This window comes from Anomalospiza imberbis, chromosome 5 (assembly GCF_031753505.1).
Source record: "Anomalospiza imberbis isolate Cuckoo-Finch-1a 21T00152 chromosome 5, ASM3175350v1, whole genome shotgun sequence".
Taxonomy (NCBI): domain Eukaryota; kingdom Metazoa; phylum Chordata; class Aves; order Passeriformes; family Viduidae; genus Anomalospiza; species Anomalospiza imberbis.
This window is the reverse complement of record NC_089685.1, coordinates 61,579,164-61,601,891: the sequence shown is the minus strand read 5'-3', so window position 1 is coordinate 61,601,891 and position 22,728 is coordinate 61,579,164. Positions and strand designations below refer to the sequence as shown.

The 22,728-nt window shown below is 38.3% G+C and overlaps 1 protein-coding gene across 4 annotated transcripts in view; it reads right to left on the bottom strand.

Moving 5' to 3' along the window:
* The window catches only part of GRAP2 (GRB2 related adaptor protein 2), a 96,815-nt gene that overhangs the window by 36,541 nt on the left and 37,546 nt on the right, over window positions 1–22,728 (bottom strand). Inside the window, exon 1 of one of the 4 annotated variants that reach the window (XM_068191316.1) lies at window positions 2,961–3,136. The exons of the other annotated variants lie outside the window; for them this stretch is intronic. The gene's annotated coding sequence lies outside the window, so the exon portion shown is untranslated. Of the gene's footprint in view, window positions 1–2,960; window positions 3,137–22,728 lie in introns of those variants that run through there. 4 annotated transcript variants of the gene reach the window in all.

Genomic DNA, 22,728 nt, shown 5'->3' with positions numbered 1-22,728 from the left:
GACACATTTAAAAAGTTCAGTGCAGCCATACATAGAGGTATTTCAATAGAATGGGGTACCAAAACCCATAATATTGCCTTCTCAGGGCAGCAGGTTTTTTTTTGCAGATTGTCAAGTTAGGCTGGTACAGCTTTAATGCTTCTGTCATCTCAATGTCACCACACTCATGTACGTGGACCTGATTAGAAAGTGAAAGAGTTCACACTCACCTGTCTTAAAGGCTGGGCAAAACACCCATTAATAGGCAAAAATGTGTGCAGACATTAAGATGAAAGGCTTGTGCAGGAAAGACAAAGTTACTGATGGTAATATACTTCCCTTCTTGCTGGCCAAATATACAAAGAATGGTGGAAAGCTATGCTAAAAAGATGCCAATGACTCCTTCAAGGGAGCTACAAAATAAAGATTTTTGAAAGATATTGAGGGACTTATGCATAACATTTGTGCTGACTGGGATATGGCTGGCAGTCAACCCTGAGCTTTAAATCAAGTGTGTTGCCATCATTATATTGAACATATATGTGGCACTTTGGGACATGGCTTAGCAGTGAACGTGGCAGTGCTGGGTTATCAGTCCAACTCGATTTCAGGAGGCTTCTCCAACCTTAATGATTCTATGATTCTACATAGCAATTTGAGGAACTGATAAAAGACAGAATTGGTACATTCTTCTTAGACCAAAACCAGACTCTGGAGATGAGGACAAAAGGTAGAAGAAATCAGGACCTGATTTAGATTTATAAAAATCTAAGCAAACTAAAATGATCCCCAAAGGCCCAGGCATATCAACTATTGGTAGCAATACTGCCTTACTTGTCAAACATGTGGTGTACCCAGCCACAGTGGGTAGGTTCTTCTAATACCAGAGACTGAACTTGCCAGTGAGTGTATTTTATGGTGTGTGTATATGTATATACACATATAAAAATATGTATATATGTATATACACACACACACATGCATATATACATTACAGCTCCACTAAGAGGAGAATTTCAAGTGAAAACAATGTTAAGGGAAGAAACACAGGGAAGAGAATGAAAATAATTTTCATTGTATCAGACAATAAAAATAAACCAAAAGAGACTGCCTACAGCAATAGTTCCAGTACTGTGGTTTAATAGCAACCTCTTGCCTGCCAAACTTTCAGATATTGCTTGTGGCTAAGGAGAGCTGCTGTCAAGCTGCAAGTTGATTGGGAAGACAAAGTGTAACATCGTGCAGAGGACATTACAACCACACTGCTGGCCCTTGAATCAGCAAAATTGGAGGGCATTGGTGTACGGTTGCAAGAGTAAGTGTAATCATCAGGGAAAAAAAAAAAAAAAGAAATTCCATGTAACCAGGTAAAGGAAGACGATGTTTGAAGAGGAAAGTGATGTCTCTTACTGGAGTAATGGCTATAACTTACAGAAACCAGGCAAGCTTGCACACCCGCTCTGCCTTATCCAAACTGAAGTGAGAAGGCATAGGGGATCAGGACAAACAGCCTGCTTGAGCAGCAGAGCCCCGTTTTTCTGAAAGTTGCCTGTTTTTCCCAGGCAGATCTGTCAGTCTTAACAATTTAGGAGATGCGTGCAGAAGGGTGTGGTAGAGATGAAAGTAAATCCAAAATTTAGACAGCAAAACTAAGCTAAATTTAGCTGTGTGCATTTCACAGAGCATATCCATCCATCTCCAGGTTATTCTGCTTTTCTGATAAAAACAGGAATGACAGTGCTTGTTTGTGCCCAATCTCTTCTTTGTGGGATTGTCAAGTTCAAATGCAAGAATGAAACAGAAATAAATGTCACTAAATAGGAAAGCAAAGGGAATTGCTTCACTGCAAGAGCAATACATTTCTTCACTGAGCCACTGCTAAGGAAACACATTTCCTCCCTATATGTTCCACAACTCATTTTGCCATCACATTATAGCCAGAGGTTCTGTCCTATTCAGAAACCTGGTAGCAGAGGCTAAAGCATGAGTTTCTCTCTTTTCCACTTTCAAGGGGATGACTTGCACTGCTGGCTGCATCACCTATGGTCTTCCATGCCAAAACATAACTGGTAGGTAACTCTTTCTCATCCCAAAGCTCAGTTCCTCCTGCCATGCCCATTTACTAAAAGCTCAATTATCGTTAAACCTTTCTTCACTGGACAATTATAAATGCGAGAGGCTCTCCTGCTGCTGCTGAAGGGGGTTTAGATTATTGTTTTTTCTAAGAAAATGTTGCACTGATAGGATGCTACTAAATCATGTCTTGGAGACTGATGTCCTTTTGCTCCTACAAGACAAGTATTATGAATTTTATGCACACAAACACACATGAAACACATGCAGGACCTTGCCATACAGGTCTATAGCACTCCAGTCTAAAGATGTGTCTCATAACAATATTGCCTATTATGCTTGCAATGCATCAAAAAGCTTTACAAAAACATTAAAAAGCAATTGAGGAAAAATTACACTCATGTCTGACCCCTTGAGAAACCACCACATTTCACAGAAGACATAAGAGATGAGGAAAAACAGATTACTTGAGCAGCAGAGCCCTGGTTTTGAGCAAAAGGAGGGTCAAATCCCCAGTTACCAGAAGCATTTTTCTTTCTAGACATCTTATCCCTTTCTGTATGATCACAATGGGTGTCTCAGAGACACAATACACTGATCTCTGCTACAGCAACCTTAAATTTTCAGGGAAAACGGGTTATTTCTTAGCTTTCTACTTGTGACTAATAAAAAAAAAAAATCCCATTCATTATTTTCTTTGCTCTGTTCCAATAAATACCCTCCTCCTGAGCACTGTCCTGATTCCCCACTGACAAGGAGAAAAACCTGATGCACCTGCAGCTGAATCTCAAGCCTTGCAGATAAGCCCTTACTTGTTGAACTCTTTAGAAAATGCAATGCTAATTTAGCCAATGCATCTACCTGTAAAACCTCACAGCAAAAGAAGCAGGCCCCAAGCAGATCTGTACCTTTGTGGCAGGTAGTTACACTCTGGTCTTTCAGGATCTGTGATGGGAAAAAACAGTGGGGGAACGGCACGAGTCTCATAACAACCTGTCTTCAGCACAAATGCTTAGCAAGGACCAAAGTCTGTGGAGCCATTCAGGACACACAAATCTTCAGCCCAGCATCTCAGCCTCTCCCTCATGAAGTGCAGCCAATCAAGCTGGTAGAGTGCAAACCACAAACCACACAGGAACTCACAGTCACAGAAGCTTATTGAGCTGGGTATGGGACTCAGCTTAGTGTGGTTTTACTGTCTTACTGCGAGGGAAACTGCTTGAGAGCAGTTTCTCTGAATGCTACAGCTGTGCTGGGGCACCTCACAACTTGCTCAGTGTTCAGTTATTTCATATATCTGGCTGGAAAGCACTGGCCTCTTCAGATATTAGTAGTGATCCCCAAGAGCAAGCCATCACAGGTGTCCAAAAATGTACCCTCCTCTCTGTTATGGGGGGACAGCAGTGGCTATAAGCCATCAGCACGTGAATTCGTGGAGCACCTCTGGTGCCACACACCCCTGTGATGTGACAGAGTCCATGGGTGTGTACGCACAGTGCACCCGTGAGCTTGGACGTCCGTAAGCAAATGCAGGCGAGCGCAAGGATCGTCTTGTGCCTGTGTAGGCACAGACCGAGAGGGAGTAGATGTGAGAGAGAAACCAGGATGCCACCAGATTCTGCAATAAGTGTGAACTAGGGGGCTGTCTTCAAGCTGTGAGAAAAAGAGCTATAAAAATGTGATTCTTACAAGAACACAGCAAAGGCACATTTGCTGATTTAGTTGTTGCATCAGTTTAGTTGCTACCAGGAGTGTATTGGGGTGGCCTCTGAATGGCAGTTTCCCTCTCATCTTTTCTTCTCTGCTCTCTGAGCTCCAGTCCCTCCTCCTGAAGGCAGCCTGAGGGCTGCTAGGGGTCAGGGGGGGCCCAGAAGGAGAAGGACCATTGGTGGTTGGAAAAATGATTGCTACTGGAGAGCAGAAATCCGCCTTCGGAGACGCCAGACCCTGCCCTGGCCCTGCCTGGTGCGGTGTCTGCAGTCGTTAAGATGAGGCATTTCAGAGGAAAGAAAAAGGAGTTGACATCAAGTGAAATTTCCCCCTGCAGCCACCAGTCTAGGACCTCTTAAAATCGTAGCCTAAAAACATAATCTAAATTCTGCCGGGTAGCTGTAAGCCATGAAAGGGCCATTTGCTGCAGCTGAAATAGATTCATAAATTAATCAGTTCCTGAGCCAGTGAGATCCACATGGCTCTGAGTTCCTGACACCACTTTTCTTTCTACCATTTCCTTGGATATGGTTCAGAGCCTGGCCAAATGGTCTGTGCTTTTTCCAGCCTGTTGCTCAAAAGCAGCACAAAAAAAAACCCAAACGAACAAACTTTAACACCTAATTACTGTTGACTTTGTAGAACAAGCAGCCAGGTTGCTGAGGTTCCATCTGTGTTCTTCAAAAGAGCACAGGTGTAGCAAACTGAAATGGACAAAATTTTATTGATAATATTGAGCTATCTAGTACTGAAAAAAGTATTCTTAATTACATCTTCAAAATGTTCAAAAAGTTACAGAGACCAGTTAAGGTGTTTTGTAATTGCTATTAAATTACTCTTTTGCCATTTTTAATAGTTTAAGTACTTCCAATATGAAATGTTCTGATTTTACAGCTAAAAACAGCTCTCTATCTCAGAATCTACTTTGATTTGAATAAAAAGGTAAAAACACATTAAACAAAAAAAATGCTTTTGGGCAAAGCACAACATTTCATTTGGCTTAAGATAAAATACACTTAGCTATTCAGGCAAAAATAGTTTTTGTTTTGCATTAGAGACGTCAATCTTAGCAGCAAACTAAAAATCAGTTAGATATGCACCATTGTAGTCACATGGAGTTGGCCCAAGAACAGAGACACAGAAGGCAACAATCAAATGCTGATGTCTTTTCTACTAGCATTAAGACCTGTACAGTGTTCAGCTTCGTTGATATGGCATGATGTGTCTGACATTAACTGACAAACAAAAGCAAAAGGCTGGAAGTTAATGCATGGCTATATCCAGGCTTCACGCTTTTATAGTCTCAGTGGCTTAATTTGAATATTACTTCAGTGCAGATATCTACCAAATTTTATATTTCAGGGTGGGGTTTTTTGTTTCTTTGTTGGCTTTTTTTTTTTTTTAATTTTCAGAGGAAGATCTTTTAGGCTAATAACTTCTTTTAATTATGATTCAACTATTTTGATATACTGTCACCAAAACACTGATACTGTAATGCTATATCAGTTAGTACATTCTTTTTACACCTCTGAAATATTCCTGAGATCCTGAAGTGAGGAGGAGGAGTATGCTGGCATTGTTCATGTTGTTCCTTTTGTTTGTGTATAGACCTTCAAGCTGTCACTCTTGAGGTTTTCACCATTTACTAAAAACACAGAAACAAAGAAGGAAGTGTGGCATACACATCAAAACCCTAGACCTACGAAAATCAAACCACCTGTGGACCCAGCTAAGGAAAACATGGGGACCAAGGTTTTTGTAAAGCAAGGCTTCATTGCAGGAGGATTAGCTAATCAACTTGTAAAACAAATCAAATCAATGTATCCTGCCATATAACCAATACCACCAATGCAACTCTAACAGAGAGAGAGAGAGGGGGAGAGAAATATACAGAGGGAAAGAAGAATTTTGTGATTCAAGTTTTTTAATAGCTTCTTTGAAACACATGATAAAATCAGATTCTCTCAGCAGGAGACAGACAGATAAAAATGGACTCCATTTGAAGTGCAAACAAGAAAAAGGCAGGGAGTTGTAAAGCATACAGCACCTTCCTCATAAATGTCCCACCTCTCTGTTCCAAGTGTTTGCAACTGTCTCTCCCTGCGAAATCTTAATTAAACCAGTATATTTCCCATTTAAGTAATTTGAAAATGTGTAGTTTGATAAAAAGGTTAATTAGCTTTATTCTTTAGAAAAGTGAAAAGGAAATGGTACCAAAGGTACCATTTTGATCTTTTGCTTGAAATTTATGCCAATCCTCGCATTAAAAATATCTCTCAGTCTGGACTGTGGTAGGTAGCACACAAGAGAAACATGGTCATTACAGGGATTGTGGGAAGGGAGCTCACATGGAAAACAAAATTTATTAGGAGTTTTAATATTTTTACTTTTTGTTTTCATAAAGTATATCACACATTGTCTCCCTTCCTGAGGGCTTGAAATCAAATTGAGACATGATGAAAATGGACCTTCTCTGGTGACTCAGCTGGGAATTGCACAGAAATCTACCCAGCCTTATGCTAACCAATAAAAGGAAGGGATGGGAACAGGAACATCTCATAAAGCTGTGAAATAACAATTCACAAGCAACATTTAAATTATTTGGAGGCTGCATTCCCTTTTTATACTACTGCTGCCTTGACCAAAATGCATCTCCTATTGAGTATTGAGCTGGGAAAGCTGGTGGATCCAAGCCTATCGGTCTGGAAAAACTGGTGTTACCATTTAGCAGAGCAATTCAATGACAAATAGAAGCTCTTGTAATTCTTTCACCTCTCTGCTCTTTTTTAGAGTCCTTCAACAATTCCATAAATAGGAGGGTTGCAGTAGACTGACAAGACATTTCCTTCCCTTCTCCCTAGATGCAGATATTGTTCTTTTGCTGTAATGTAACTTTCACTGACTGACATTTGCATTTGGATCTTTTTATAGGTGTGATCAACATGCTAACTACATTAGCACCATAAGTCTACTGAAGCAGTGGTTAAACAGTTGAAGGTGTTAGGCTGTGTTTAAACAAACTTAGTGGGCACTAAAATTTTCCATTTCTTCACATGGTTGGACTATTTTATAAATAATGCATCAGAGAAAGTCAGACACCAGTATAAACAGGGCTTCTTCAACACCAAGACACTGCAAAATTTTTTATATGGATAACACTGAAAGGAATCAAGGATGACTTGAGAAGGCCTGTCAATTAAAATTAGCAAGTTTGGAATTGATTATTTAAACAAATTGCAAGTTAGCAAGTTAGAAAAGGTGTAAGAATAAACAACTTTTCCATTCTATTCTCAGAAAAAAATACTTAAAAATACCAACACCTTTACCAAATAAGAACTTAGAAAAAATGGCATCACTGTTGGTTTTAGGCTTACATATAGATGGAAGTTTTTTTTAATATAAAGACAGATGAGCTAAAATGCTGAAAATTGAAAAGAAATTATCATCCATTTGGCATTTCTGAAAATTAATGGCTTGAAAGTAAGCAAAACAAACTAATATTTTCTGACTCTAGAGCACATATTAAAATAGATTGGTCTTTATATTACTCTCCCATAGCTATGTTTTCCTAGATTAATGAAGGGAATCGGACCAAAGGCAGTTAGAAGGAATTTTTGTATACAAATTCCTAGTTACACGAGTACTGCTATGAGAATGGGATAATTCATGTGGCTGCTCAGTCCAATGAGAGCCCAGTTAACTCAAGTTACCAAGCAGCACCCTGGTGTCTGTCAGCTGGGAAGCAAGTGCTGAAGCAGCTTCAGCCAGGCAGTTTGCTCATTCTGCAGTTCTGGCAGAAGCCAAAGGTAGAAACAAGTCTGTTCTGAAGCACATGTGATTTTGCCAAGGAATCATACTGAAGATGCCATAATGCACAGAAGAGCACTACAGTAGTGTACAGAGTCAGGCAAAAGGCCCAGTTGGCCCAGTGTCCTCTAGCTGGGAGTGCCAATATGATCTGTTTACAGAAAATGAGCAGGAATAAAGGAAACAAAGCAAGCCTTCTTGACATTCCTTCCAGGAATTCTTCACTGCAACAAGTCTGACTTGACTGGTTGAGCCAGAGATTGTATCTGAACAATTATTTAAAAGAGCCATTTATTTTCTGTAAATTTGTCTACGTTTTTATATTTTATTCTATCTGCTTTTATGTAGAGTCAATAACTCTAGGGAGTTATGATAGATTTAAAAAATGTAAACAAAATATCCTGCAACAGCTATCAGAAAGTCAAAGCCAGAGACGATCTTCTTTTCCCTTCCCCATCTGCACTGAAAACACAGTACTCTCAATTAGAAGTAGAGTTATTTACATAGCATATGGAATTGCTTATCAAGTCAATTTGCATTCTGGGGAACAAATAAATAGATTACAGTATTATGTATACATCTTATTCCTGCTGTAGTGATCCATGAAATTGCAGTTAATTTTGCTGAAATAGAACATTATATTTTTAAGTGAAAGTGAAAGAAAATGAGAAGGAAAAGCCATAGGAACTGAACTTCGAATACAAGATTAAATTATTAGTAAGAACATAGCACTGCTGGGAACAGCATGAGCTGCTACATGAAGCCACTGACCTGTTGACTTTCCAACACAATCAAGTATCCTCCTTGCCATAGTAAATGAGATGAATGATGGGTAGTGATGGGCCTGTCACATTGCACATTCCTGTCCTCGAGTGATGTATGTGAAAGTGAATTCCCACTGATACAAACTCCATGCATCTCCTATAGGCTCTGACACGCCAGCAGCATGCATCTGCTCTGTGCAAGGAAATAATTGCATTGTGATGCTTCTACAGTACAGCTGCACATAATGATTTTCTTGGTTTTAAACTGATGAGATAAATTCAAGACTATTTAGTGACTGTATAAAAATCTGGAGGCTATGAGATTAAACTAAGGAAAACTCTAACTATACCATAAAAATTTGCATTTCAATTCCTTTTTTTCCCCTCTCTCAGCGAAAGAAGGCATGTGCTTCCATCTCCACTTCTTAACTTGAAAGTAGTATGTGGTTTAATGTGGTTTCAGAACAAGTCAGAAAAAAAAAACTAACATTTGTTCACTCAGTTCTAAGTTGCTGTCACTGTCTCAAATTGCTATTGCCCTTCACCTGAGTTTTGTTAACTGACAATACATGTAGTCTTACTCCATCCTATTTGTGAACTAAAGTATCCCAACTTCAAAATCCCTCTGAGAAGGAATTTGAAAGCCCTGTATTCATCAGTAACAGAAGTAACCACCTGAATTACCATGTACAAACTCATTATATTTGTCCATAGTGTCACCGTATTTAGCTCACCCCAGACTTAATTAGTCTGTTGTCAGATTCAGGGCTTGTAAAACTTAACAACAGAAACCAGAAATAAAAGAGGAAAAGTAAAGTTACACAGAGAAGGAGATCTTAGTACTGAATTTTCGGGGTTACAGTTGCAAGAGAGGAGGGAACCAGACATTTTTCTGTGTCTGCAACCTGTCTCTTGAGGCATTTTATAGCATATGTTAATGTCTTTGCTCAGCATCCCAAACCCCAAACCCAGGAAAATCTGCCTTATCTTCCCTTTCCAGTGGTCTCTGATTGTATCAGAAGTAGTAATATGACAAACAGGCATCAAGACAACTAAAACTTAATTAGATGTTGTATCTCTTTTATTATAGACTTCCCTCGGAGATCAACTATCAAAGGCTGCTCACCAATATTTAATTTCTTTTTACTCCTACCAGACTTTCTTTCTACAATCTTCAGCCTAAAGAACTCAATCTTATATTTTAAAACTATCTTTGCTAAATTTTTTAGTTGTTTTAAAATGAAAAAGTGTTCCATGCTAAGAAAAGTGTTATTTGTTAAAATAAAGGTTAAAAATCCACATAATGCAAAATGTAAAAAGAGTTGATCAATGGCTTTAGAAAAAAGGAAAAATGGAAATATTTAGGAATTAAGTAATGGGTCTGTTATAGTACTCTTTTGTCACAAATTCAGTTGTGGGTGTTTAAATCTAGCAAAGATTTCTCTGTCTCAACCTGTTTTCTGTTGTATTAGTCCCTATTTTATAAAGCTTGGTTTGACCAAAATATTTAATTAAAAAACTGGCATAGCAGGGCCTATTGATGATTAGCCTTAAAATAGCTTGACAGAAAGTCCTCTGGGACCCCACAGCTAGGAAGACAAAGTCTTGCTTTGGGTCAAGACTGAGGTGCCTGTGCAGAACTAGAAATAGAGCATCAGTAGAGAATAACAAGTAATCAGTGCAATGGACTCTTGTTTGAACTGTGCAATAGCGCTGGGACTGAAAAGTACTAGAAGAACAGACATGCTGTAAAACCATGTTAAATGCTCTGAAAAGGTGGGTAAAGATCAATAGTGTGGTTACAGCAGATTTTTAACAGCTTTCTTTATATTTTATTCCAGCTACAGATGTCTTACATAATTTAGACTACTGGTGTTCACACAAACTATACAGGATATATAGATAAAAGGAGAAATTAATTCTTTGGGTTCTAGGCAGGATTCAGAAAAAGTCATCCATTTTCCAGGTAGGTCACTACTTTTAGAATAAAATGTCAGATAATATTCACTGTGGAATAACATGGGAATAAGATGTCTGTGTTAATATGATGCTAGTGTTAGCTAAATCACTATGGCTCTGTGCCACAAAACAAAGAAATTGCCCACTTGTAGCATATTTTTAGTTATTTTTGAGCAGCCTTTGAATATATTGGATACAACGGAAGTCTAAAAAACATCAAGATTATTTACTAATGAGTCAATACTCTACATAACCTTTAAACTGTAAAATGGAAGAAGCAGCTTATGAATACTTAGTGTTAGCAGGAGTTAGTTTTGTTAGGATAATCTTCTAAGATGCTGTAAATTTCATTTGAGCTGAAGTTGCAGTAGGAAACTTCCCAAAACAGTACAGTCTTTAATATGAAAAAAAAATTACTCAGAATTTTTGCCTTGATTTTCTAAGACTGAAATGCCAGATATTGAATACAAAGTTAGAGGACATGACTCTTCAAGTTGACATACCGTCCAAACCAACCAAAGTCACTGTGTACAGCATTTAGTCTGTTGCATTTAGTCCTAAGCATTTTTGTATTTTAGATGCAGTCAGTATAACATAAAGGTTGTAATGTTGTCTAGTTTCATCACAAGAAAAACAGAAGTGCTGCAATTTTTGGACAGGGTGAAAACAAATCTCTTGTGATGTGACAAACTTCTTTCAAACAGAAGATTATATCTGCTTTTATTGGTGGGGGATGTATGGTGTACTTGCTGCATCTATTGCTAACAGAAGTATATGAAGTCCTGGCTGGGCCTTGCTCGGCAGTAACATCTAGGAATTATCTGTGCAGCAAATCCAGGTGCAGGAAAGCAGGAGGCAGCTCCGTGTTCATGTCAGCTGTAGCGGATGGTCAACAGTTGGCCAACATGCGGTGTTTAGGCGTTGTGAGGTCTTCAAACACCCCTTAATGCTTCCATACCATATGTACTGTAATATCTAATCACCATGGGAGTAGAGTCTAATGTTTCAGCACAATTTATTTGTTGGCTGATGAAAAACTAGCTAACACTCAAAATGCTATTCGTTATTAGTTTTTTTTTCTTTTTTTTTTTTAATCAAGGCAGAGAAAACCACTATAATCTGCAGCTTTTCTGCATTCTGCCTCCCTGAGTTGCTTTCTTATTCTCACCAGACATGAGCTACAACCTTCTCCCTCTTCCAGAAAAGAAACATTTTCACACAAGTAGTTTCAGCTGATCTGTTTCTCAAATATTTGGAACACTGTGTAGCTCCTAATTGAAGAAACTTCAGAAATTTATTTTCTATGGGAGATTATATCATCCCGATAGAAAAGAAATTCCTAACATCTTCTGTCCTTTTTGTTGTTGTTGTTGCATGTCAATAGTTCCATATTGTAATATTAACTTCAAACCATCTGGGAATCACCATAGTCTTAGAAATCATTAGATTTTTTTTTTATTTGCCCACACTGAATTCTGTTTGCAGTTGTCTATGGAAGAACCAAGACTAAGAAACTGAAGAATGAGAGAGCCTCCAGTGTGTGCTCCACAATGCCTTAAAGAATATGCTGGATATTACAATAGCAGTATTATAATATTATTATCATATTGGATATTATAATAACAGTATTATAATATTATGCTGGATAGAATAATAGCAGTTCTATTTTAGGACTCAGAAGTCCCAGAAGTGGTGAATTCAACCTTTTTGGATCAGTGGAGTCCTAACAATTGCACAGTTAATTTGTAGTCTTTTGCCCAGAAAAGGTATGATATCACCATGATGATAGTCTTATTTTTTCTGAGCTCTCAGATCACTTAGAAGCAGATGATGCAATTGGTAGATGTACCTTGAAAATATGGATGAAAGACAGAGAACCCCTTATTAGAGTGAGTTAATAGGGCTAATGAAAGCTGCATCAATCTTCTTCAATGCACTACAGCAGTTTCAATATGGATGTGCAAGTCCTTCATAAAAATCTCACTTAACCATATTGAATGTGGTTACAAGGTGATTCTCACTGGAGGTAACATAAATAATGACATATGCTCGGATCACAGTGCATGACAGCTATCTCCTTCAGAGCTATGCACAAAATGTGGTCAGCTCACCCAGCAGTCCCAATGACTGAAAGTTTTAACAGAGATAACGCTTGTATACAACCTTAGCAATGTATGGTTAAAAGCTGAAGGAAAACACAAAATAGGAAAATTGTATTCAAATAACATTATTTTTGTCTTATTTTCAACTATTACTAATTCTGCTTTAAACTCCAACTGGATCAATAAATAGGACATTTTTTCCTTTGTGTGTGTCAGCTATATCTGTCATTTATCAATCTAAAGGGTTTTAACTTCAGTGACATGGGTGTTATCATCTTCATTGCATACAAGTTTTCTAACTTTTCATAAAATGACCACATGAAGATAAAGCTCAAAACAGCCTCAGATTTCATTGTAAGGGTCTTGGCTTTTTAAGACTGGCTACCATCAGAGATGCCCAGAAAGGACTAGCTGAAAATCCATTTATGGCATTGCCTGTAACTAAAACACAAGAAAAAAGGTAGATTTTCCCTGACAAGCAGAATTATATAACCCTCTCCATCTGTACTTGGGGGCAGTCTCTTATCAGCTTCTCTCCTCTGGCTGTAAATTCACCAACAGCCCTCCCTTAGTGCCTTATAACCCCAAAAGAAGATTGGCTGGTTTTATGGTTGAGTCACTACACTGAATGCAGGCCTGCTTTTTTATTTGTATCACAGATTTCATGTGTGGTTTTAGATAAATAATGTCTTTATTCCTCCAATGATAAAACAAGGCTTAAATCTCTCAAACTCATAAGGATGTTCTGAAGATCAGTTGATTAGTCTTTATGAGATATTCTGATATAAGTGAAGAGATACTTCAAAAAAAGTTGGTAAATATACAGTGATCTCTGATTTCTGGTCTTCCACAGCTTTTGTTAAAAAAAAAAACCCCAAAGCTTGCCACGTAATAAATCCCAGCTGGATGACTGTTCTTTTTTCACTCAGCATCTCTCACATTGCTTTCCCAAGTTGGAGCCTATTTTCTTCCCTTCTCCTTTCTGAAGCTCTTTACCCTTTGCCAATTTAGTACAACATATGCTTTCCAAACATATTTATTTGCTGCTTTTTCTCCTCACATTCCCAAGTGTCTTATAAATGCATGTGTATAAAAGACTTCAAACAAAGAAATAAGACTGCTGCAGGGATACCACATAGCAAACAGATAAACAGCTATTAAATAATTAGCTCTCTGGTCCCTTCATTATCATATCCGAGCACCCAACATGGGAAGCCTTGGAGAAGAAATAGCATAAATTCTACAGAAACTAGAGGGAGGAACTCTTAATTGTGTTTAATGTAATATTATCAGGGTCCTAAAGTTAATCACTTATCCTTTCAAGTTTAATTTGGGATTATTACCCACTCAAAGTATTAAGTGTTTTGGGGTTTATGTCTCATCCAAAGTTGATTCCAAGGTCAGCATGTTCTATGAATGCCAGTGTAGTAGAAACTGAGAGAAGTAGTCTGCATACTAAATTGTTATAACCCATTGCAGCAAAGTTTGGCTTGGAGACTCCTAGCTTAGAACTAAAAAGGAAGGCATGGTCCTAACAGCCTAAGTGAAATATGGAGATAAGAATCCAAAATAGGTGCACATACAGCCTATGTCAGCCTGTATCCCCACTGCTGCACACCTCTGTGCTGAACTCCTTTCTGCAGATGTGTACAAGGACTGCCTGCCTTCCCTAGGAAAGACACTATGATTCAGAACACTGTCTGTAGGCTGTTTAATAAAAAAAAAAAAACTATTAAAAGCTTTCATGTAGCCAACAAAAGAACATGCATACATAATATAACACCAACATATTTTCCTTTTCCTTTGGTATTTTTTTTACATTTGTCTTATGAATAAAGATTTCTCTCCAGAAATTTCATCCTTAAAATTAGTTTTTCAGCTGTTGCCTACTCTTCTGTTTTGCTCCATGTGTTATGAAGCACATGTGTCTGACATAATGCTGCAATAGCATTAATTTTATATTAGTACCTAGAAGTGGAGGAGGAGGGCCTGATCCTGGTTTGCTGAGTGTATAATTTTTACACAAATAAGCAAACCAACACAGCGTCTTATATTCACGTCTCCCTGTTCAAAAAGGTAGCACATTGCAGACACTGGGGATATAAACACAGAAGACAGCAGGTAAGAACAGGAGGGCCAGGCTGAGCTGTGAATCTGTCTGGCTTTGTCTATTACTGGAAAGAGCTATAAAGTCTGTTAGTATTCAACTCCAGCCACTGGCTGTTGGCATTGCAGTTAATGGGCCGAAAGATGCCTCAAAGGCATTTTTCTACCCGATTAATTCTAGGAAATTTAACATCTGTGTAAAAAAAAAAAAAAAAAAAAAAATCACCCCTTCCCCCCCAGTAATTAAAAAAATATTTCTCAGCAGAACATTTTCCAGGGCAGCATCCCTGTCATATCAAAATCAGCTTTCTCCAGCACCTAGGCAAAAGCTGCACTAGCCCAAGCCAGACAAGTTCTCTAAAAATGTGAAATCATCAGAGACCTATTTTATAAGTAACACTGACATACTTAGAAGAGAAGAGCTGATGGATATATAACAGATTTATTTAATCATCATTCTATTCCCCTACCTTCTAAGTAATTAACTAACAAATATCAAACCAATGGTGTTAGCAGTCAAATACTTCAAATAAGGATGTTTCTCAGGGGCAGAGTTGTGGGACCCAAACAATTGAAATGAATGTAATGATTTCATTTGTCATCTATTCCCTCTGGTATAAATGCAGTAAGAACAAGAATTTAAACATGTCTTCATGAGTGACTACCATAATACTGAATGTGAGGGACCGAGGTAGTTTCCTGCCTGACTTCCACTGACAGCAATCAAACATGCATTGCAAAAATTGTACAAAATTGCCATTTAAAAATTATGTTTGAGATAAAACTCTGTAGTCTGGGCGTTAGCACTTTCTCCATGTCCTCTGTTGCTCTGATGGAACTGCAAAGAACAATGTGCAGCTCAGAATACTTCAGAATAGGTTTTACTGAGACATTGTGGTGTCTTGGGCTAAACTCATTTTCCTTCACATTGTTAAATTTTACTCTGAGATCCCAGTGAGACACGCATTTTGAATTGTGCCCTGTACTTACTCATGTTTAGTACTGTCTTACAGCATTGGTAATCCTGTTTAAATCGACCAGGTGCTACCTAATACGAATAAAATATCACAATTTGACACAGCAACATAAACAAGGTGAGTTTGCTTAACTCACTAAATTATGTTAGTTGACTAATCTGGCATCTGGTTACCAGTCAGCAAAGTTGAAGCCCTCTAGAAAGTAAAATGCTCTCTAATTTTCAGAATTACATTTAATAATAGTGAATGATTGCATAATAACATATAGCTATAAAACTGCTTTGGTATTCTAGGGAAAAACTCTTTACCTGCTTCATGCTGCATTGGATCCCTGGCTTCTAGTTTCTGCACAAGACTATTTTTAAAACAGTTAATTAATATCTAGTTATCAGTGTCTTACATCTGTCATGTGTGAGAAATATTTCACCTAGTTAAAATGTTCCATTTAGAAGATGTTTTATACATAAATATGTCATCCATGTTACTCAAGGTATGTGCATAATAACAGAGTGCTGAAAGACTTCAAAGCACTGAAGAACCAATAGTCATCATGTAAGGTAAACATGCTTGTGTTCCTCCCTTGATGCCAAAACTAGGGAAGGACAGTGGTGTGACCTATATTGAAACTAGCAAACTGGAAAAAAAAAAAACCCCATGAAATTATCAAGCAGCTATTCATTCCTTAGAGTTTTTACAGTAGAGAATACAAACCATGGTTGGATCTGAATTCAGACATTAAGTAAATGAGATTTTCAGCCATTGAATTGCAGAGCAGCAGGAGAAAAGAGCAATAAAAAAAGGGAAGAAAATTCAAGCCTGAAATATTTTTATCTGTCCTGAGAGAAGCACTTTTTAAACAAATTGTAACTGTTTATAGCTCTACACTCTATGACTCTGAGGACATAGTCTCCAGCCAAGACAGGTAATTTTTTGTGCACTCAGGAGGGTAGCAATTTGCCCCCAAATATTTTACATCTCATGAGGAAATGGAGGGCAAACTCATCTCAGTATTATTCCTACCTGCCTGTGATGATCATTTCAATGGGCTTTGTGAAAACCTGCTGTAACTGATTTGCCACTTTCTTGAATACAAATAATTTCCTATAATTTGTTCCTCCTGCATTTCAAAGAGGTTTGGTAATTATTTTTTTTGTTGTTTTTTCTAAAAACATTATTGTATTATAGCAATATTCCACCATATTCTTGCCAAGTTTCTTATTAGTATCAGCAGCGTCCAACACAATCTAACTCTTCCCTCTGCTCAGCAAGCTGCCTTCTCAGTGGATGATGAAACTTGGCATGGATAAAGAGTAAATCTTATTAGTGATGCCCACACGTGCTGTGCAAGGACTCGTACATGATCTATAGTGCTGGAGGAAGATGTGCAGACTGGTTACAAAAGGGGATTTTGGAAAGGTTTCATCTCTATGGTTGCTCAGTCAGCATGGGCAAAGCTTCCACATCTCTCTTTTTAAGTGGCTTGTGATAAAATCTGCTTCAGTCCATCTTGATTTCCATGCATAGGCTGCAGGAATTTAGGAAAGCAGGGTTTTCCTTTTTCTGATTTTTCATGCTTTGGAATACTAATATTTAGCATTAGAAAGTACTTTACTGTTTCAACTCACTGTCTAATTAAATATCGCTGTGCGATACTAAGTTCCCTAAAAATATAGCAGTTGTCGAGGCACAGTACTGCCGAATGTTATCTGATGTTTTGCACTTCTGTTCTAAAAATAGGAAATTGCTGTGATTTCTCACAATATGCCAGCAGCAGGCAAACGCTGACTTTTTGACAATAATGACATTAAGTGGTACTCTTCCTGAGATTAGGGGCCTAGTTCTTATTGAAGGGAGCACTACTGCAAGGCAACATAAAGAAGTTCTTATGTGTTTGAATGCTATCAGGTCGCTTCATTCCCAATTTTGCATTCTGCACCAAGTTCCCCAGCTGCCCAGCTGCTTGCAGGTTCCTGAGCTCTGGCTAGAGCCAAATGCAGAAGTTCTTCTTGTAAGGAGAGTCTGATCCTGTTTCAGATATGACTGTGGGCCATGCCTAGAACCACCCCTTCTAATGTGTCCTGACAGTCCCTCCTGCTGTGGCTCAGAGCACGTGTGAACTGCTGTCAGCAGCAAACTGGTTGGTTTGTTTACTTGCTGGTAAACTAAATATCAGCCTTCATGTTATGTGGGGCTCTGCCACAGAATCACAAAATGGCTGAGTTTGGAAGTGACCTCTGCGGGACCATCTGGTTCAAACCTGTGCTCCAGCAGGGCCAACTAGAGCTGACTGCCCAGGATCACGTCCAGATGGCTTTTGAATATCTCCAAGGGGGAAGACTCTACAACCTTCCTGGGCAATGTGTGTCCCCTTGGTCACACTCACAGTAAAAGAGTGTCTCCTGAAGCTCAGATGGAGTCTCCTGTATTTCAGTTTGTGCCTATTACCTTTGGTCCTGTCAGTTAAAGGGGATGGAGTAGCCTGCAGGGAGTCAGCTAGGTGGAAGCCAATCCATGTATTTCATTCCAGCTTCCAACTGCAGTGTGTGGCACTGGACCATCCCTCACAAAATCTTGGGTTCATTTCAGGGAAAGAAAGATGCAAGTGTTGCAGCTGAAGTGTCTTCAGCTGACGACATAACATGTATCAGTCACCTCTGGATGCAAGGTTTGGCATCTGCCATGTCTCTTATACCAAAGGTGTAAAGTATTACCTTCAGTCAACTTGACAAGATATTTTCTGCCAAAATTTAGCCTTCAGACTCCTAAGTCTCAGCAACAAGTGTCACATGATGACAGCAGTAAGGCTGCAGCAAAGGCAGTGCTGCTGTGCTTTTACTGCCACCAAGGCTGTGGTATCAAAACTTGTGCAACCAGTGACATGCAGCCACAAATGCAGCTTGCTATGTGAGCATGGATAAACTTCCAGAAAAGCAACAGGATAAACAGTGCAATTGTAGGGTTGCTGGGCCATAAAGAGAGGAGGAGACAGAAGCAAAACCTCACCCAGGCGCAGTGCTGAGAATTGCATCCACTCAAGGAGAGAATCGTGCACACGCAGGTCCAGATTTTTAACCCCCCATTAAACAAAGTAGCTCTGTTGAGATTAACACAGTGCTTCTTCACACTGTATGAGGATCTCTCTAGTTCTGAAGGCAAAAATCAGCCTTCAGAAATACAGGCTCTTATTTATTTTGCTGACTCCTACCCCAAATACAACTGTTATTTTAGCAGAGCCCTGCCTATTCCTCTGGGGAGCTACATGGCCCTATGACCACGAAAGAGCACATGGGCAATTCCTGCTGCAGTGGGAAAAAGACAGATGTAAAAGAAAATTTGAAATTTTCTACAAAACAAAAATGCATGTCCTAAACCTGCCGATTCAAGACAAATCATAACCACTATTTAAACCACCTTGTTTATAGTTAAATTACATCACATCAATGCTTTATCCCTGGCAAGCGTGAGTGAGAGTTCTATACTGTGGAATTTTATAAGACATAACCAGAGTGAGGAAAATAGCTCTGCTCAATAAATATATGAAAATAACCACATCAGGAAACTACCATTAATAAAGTTCAGTTAGAAACATATCTCCCAGATTACTCAGAGTTACTTCTCTTTCCATTTTCTTGTTAGTTTTTGGAAATATAATAATCTTTTTTCAAAACTTCACACAAACAAAACTTTTCCTCGGACTAGTGATTCTTACATTGCTCAAGACCAACATGTCTGCTCTGGTAAGATCAAATGATGTCAAGGAAGATGAAGCCCAAATCTCCAGGAGATAAATCACTCACTACACTTCAATATAGGAACAGGTTTCTGAGCATACTGTCAAAATGACATCATTCAGAGAATGTAACAATAATGGCACAAAATTAGACCAAAGGTTCCCCTAGTTCAGTATCCTCTGTTCAGCACTAAGAGAACATAGGTATTATTTTTAGGAAGGACTACAAAAAGCAGGATAAATTCTGAGTGATCTTTTCCTGAAATAATCTTGTAACTTCAAGCCAGGTAATAGCTTTAAAGAACTAACATAAGGGGTGAATGTAGAGCATCATGTTCAGTAGCCACAAATGCATTTCTCCTCTGAATTTGTCCAGGCTGGTTTTGACACTCATTCTGATCTTGGCCTCCTCAAAACCTTGTGGTGCTGAGTTTCAGTTATGTGCTGTGGGGAAAGCTGCTGTTTTGAGTTTGTATTAAAGCAAATTTATTAGAGCTTATAAATTCTCTGTGTGTCCTTTACTTCCTGTATTGCAAGAAATAATGAGTAGTCATTTCCTATTCACTTTCTGTGCTCCCCATGTCTTCTATAGATCTGGAAAACATCTCCTGCTTTTTTTTGCCAAGCTAATGAAACTGTTGAGTACTTCATCATGTATAAATCACTCTATACCTTAAATCACACTTGCACTCCTTCTCTGTAGTCTTTCTAGTTCTTTGCAATAGTCAGTGTTGAAAATGCACCCAGAATTTGTACAGTAGTACGATGATGGTTTCTGTCCTTTTCTTTTCTTAGTAACTCTTAACATTCCCTTTTACTTTTTCATCTCTGTGCAACACTAAGCTGATATTTTGTAACATGGACAACTGGAGACTAACACTATTTATTATTAGACTAAATATTATGAGCAAAGGAAAAGGTGGAAGATTAGAGAGGAAAATGAAACCACAGTAGGAAAGGTGTCAAGAGAAGAGATTATTACAACAGGAAGTAACAGGAAGAACATTTTGGACAAATTGTTTACACAACACTGTATCTTTAAATAACGGGTAGGGTAACTAATTAGCTGTTGTTACTTCTATAACGAGGTTTAAATTTTTCTTGATGCTTAATTAATGAAAAGAAGTCTGAAGCATATTTTACTGGAAAAGTGATATACAAGCAATGCAGAGCATGAGTGAGCAAAATCATAATGTTTTCTAAACTAGCAACACCAATTCATAAAGTACTCATTTATAAATAATTCAGAGATGTTCATCAATATAGTATAAAATCTCCCACTTCCCCCAGTTCCCCAGAGCAGGTCTCAGAAGACAAGTTGAGAAAGAAAGACAAAAAAAAGAAGCACTTGAAAAACAAATATTTCGGGTTAAACATTTAGCTTTGAAGGAATACATTTCAACCACACAGTGCTGAACCTCCAACATCACCCTTGAAGATGCTGAATTTTGAAGCAGATCAGCCCTTTTCCTTACTGTCTGGAACATGCCTTTGCTTTCTTGCTGGAACCTTCAAAAGTAAATGGCTTGAGGGTTTCTCTGTTGATCATGGACAGGGCTCAAATTTTTCTCATATAAATATAACATGCTCATTTCTCTTTACTGTTTTGTGTAAATTCTAAAATATCTCCTTAGAAATTCTGAAAATGGCCTCCACACGGAACTGGAAATCTAGAGCAGAAGAGAAGGCTATTTTGCCACAAATGTGGAATTAGCCTTTACAGGCTCATAGCTATTTTATCGATAGCAGACATCTCAGAACACACATGATGTGCCACCTAGATTTATAGGGAACACAGATACTTACAGAGAACTGATTTTGGACTTTTTTTTCTCAAGCCTGATGCGGATGAGACAAGATGCAGCAGACAAATAGGAAGGCTTCAGGCAGAAGAACAGAAATAATGCTAGGAAAGTGTTGGAATGAGAAAGAAATGCAAACAGTGACCAAGCAACTCCAAAAAGAGACTTTCCATAGACACATACAAATTTAAACAAAACAAACTACAGTGCTGAACTCAAACAGTTCAATTGCTGCCCAGTGCATCAGTCTCAATGCAGGCAATGCTACGTGATGGATGACAGTGGACTCCACAGCTCTTGACAGCTTTGGAGAGAAGAACTGAAATTGCAGGAAGATGTCCTTCTGAACATGGGAGTTATCACTGGTATTGATCTTCCTTGTTTACTTTTGTAGCTGGCTTTGCAGCTTCTGCTTACTTAAAAACTACTAAGAATTCTTTTGCTGACTTCTAAGAATTCATCAGGTCAGAGGGAAAAGCCAGAAGTTTGGACTTAAAGTCTAGAATTAAGCAGCTACAAACATGCAGAAAATGAAAAAATTAGACATTGGGCAAAATATTAACTAAAAATATCTACTACCTATCATTTTGTAATTATATCAGTTCTTCAGATTGCTTTAACTACAACTACTCTGCACTAAGACAGACCTTAAAATACAAAGTGATTTAAATCCCAAACATTGTTAATTTATCTTTTTTAGCATTTCATAAAAGTTGCAGCCTCCTTTGGTTTTTTTTTCCTTCCAGCAGATCCTGACAGGATAGAGCATGGCCATTGGAATAATACGCCTGTCAAGCGTAGCCCGGGTCTCATTTAGAAACAAAACAAAATAGCAAGCCATTGTCTTAATTTGGAATGCAACCTAAACAAATAATTTCAGAGAATCAAGAATGATTTGTCAGCTTTTCCACTAGTTTTTTATTTTGAAGTTCTTTGTTTTCTTTTCAGTGTGAAACAAAACACAGAAATGCTGGAATGAATCTCCCTGTTTCCCCAGTAATTCTGGGCTAATTTTTCAAGACTAAGAGGAAGAGGCAAAACAGAGATCAGCCAAACTTTTAGATGCTTACATGAATTAAACTACTAAGACTTTAAAGTTGTGCCAGTGTGAGAGCAGTGTGAAAGAATTTGGACTTCTCTGATATGCTCTTTCTATGTTGTGACAAAAAGGAGCAGAAAAGGATGTGGGCTATTCTTTTTTGGGTTTTTGTCAGCTTTTCTTCTTGTTATTATATTGTCTTGAAGAAAGATAAACAAAGACAAGACAAGTATGAATTTCAGGGCACTTCCTGATGAGCTTTGTGTTCAAACTTGCATCCTGTGCAGCATCAAGAAACTGCTTTTCACTTCGGCGTGTCTGTGTCTGTTAATCCACCCACACTGCAGTCCTGTAAGATCATACACATTTATGTCACTCAAAATTCTACTGCTTCCAGTTATATGTCAATCACAGTTACTCCCTGTCTACACTGGGTGGCTGTCAATTTGTTACCAGGGCAGAATCACTTTCACCTACTCTGAGAATTTATGCCTTTCATCACGACTGCAGAACAGAAATATCCTTTGCTAATAACAGGTGTTAGCAGTGTAGAGTCATGCAATGGTCTGGGTTGGAAGAGTCCTTGTTCTGACATACTCAGGGGTTATTTACCATTGATTCAATTGTATTTTCTTTCTTATCATTTTTTAAGCAAGTTACTTTTATTGTAGCATAGAAAA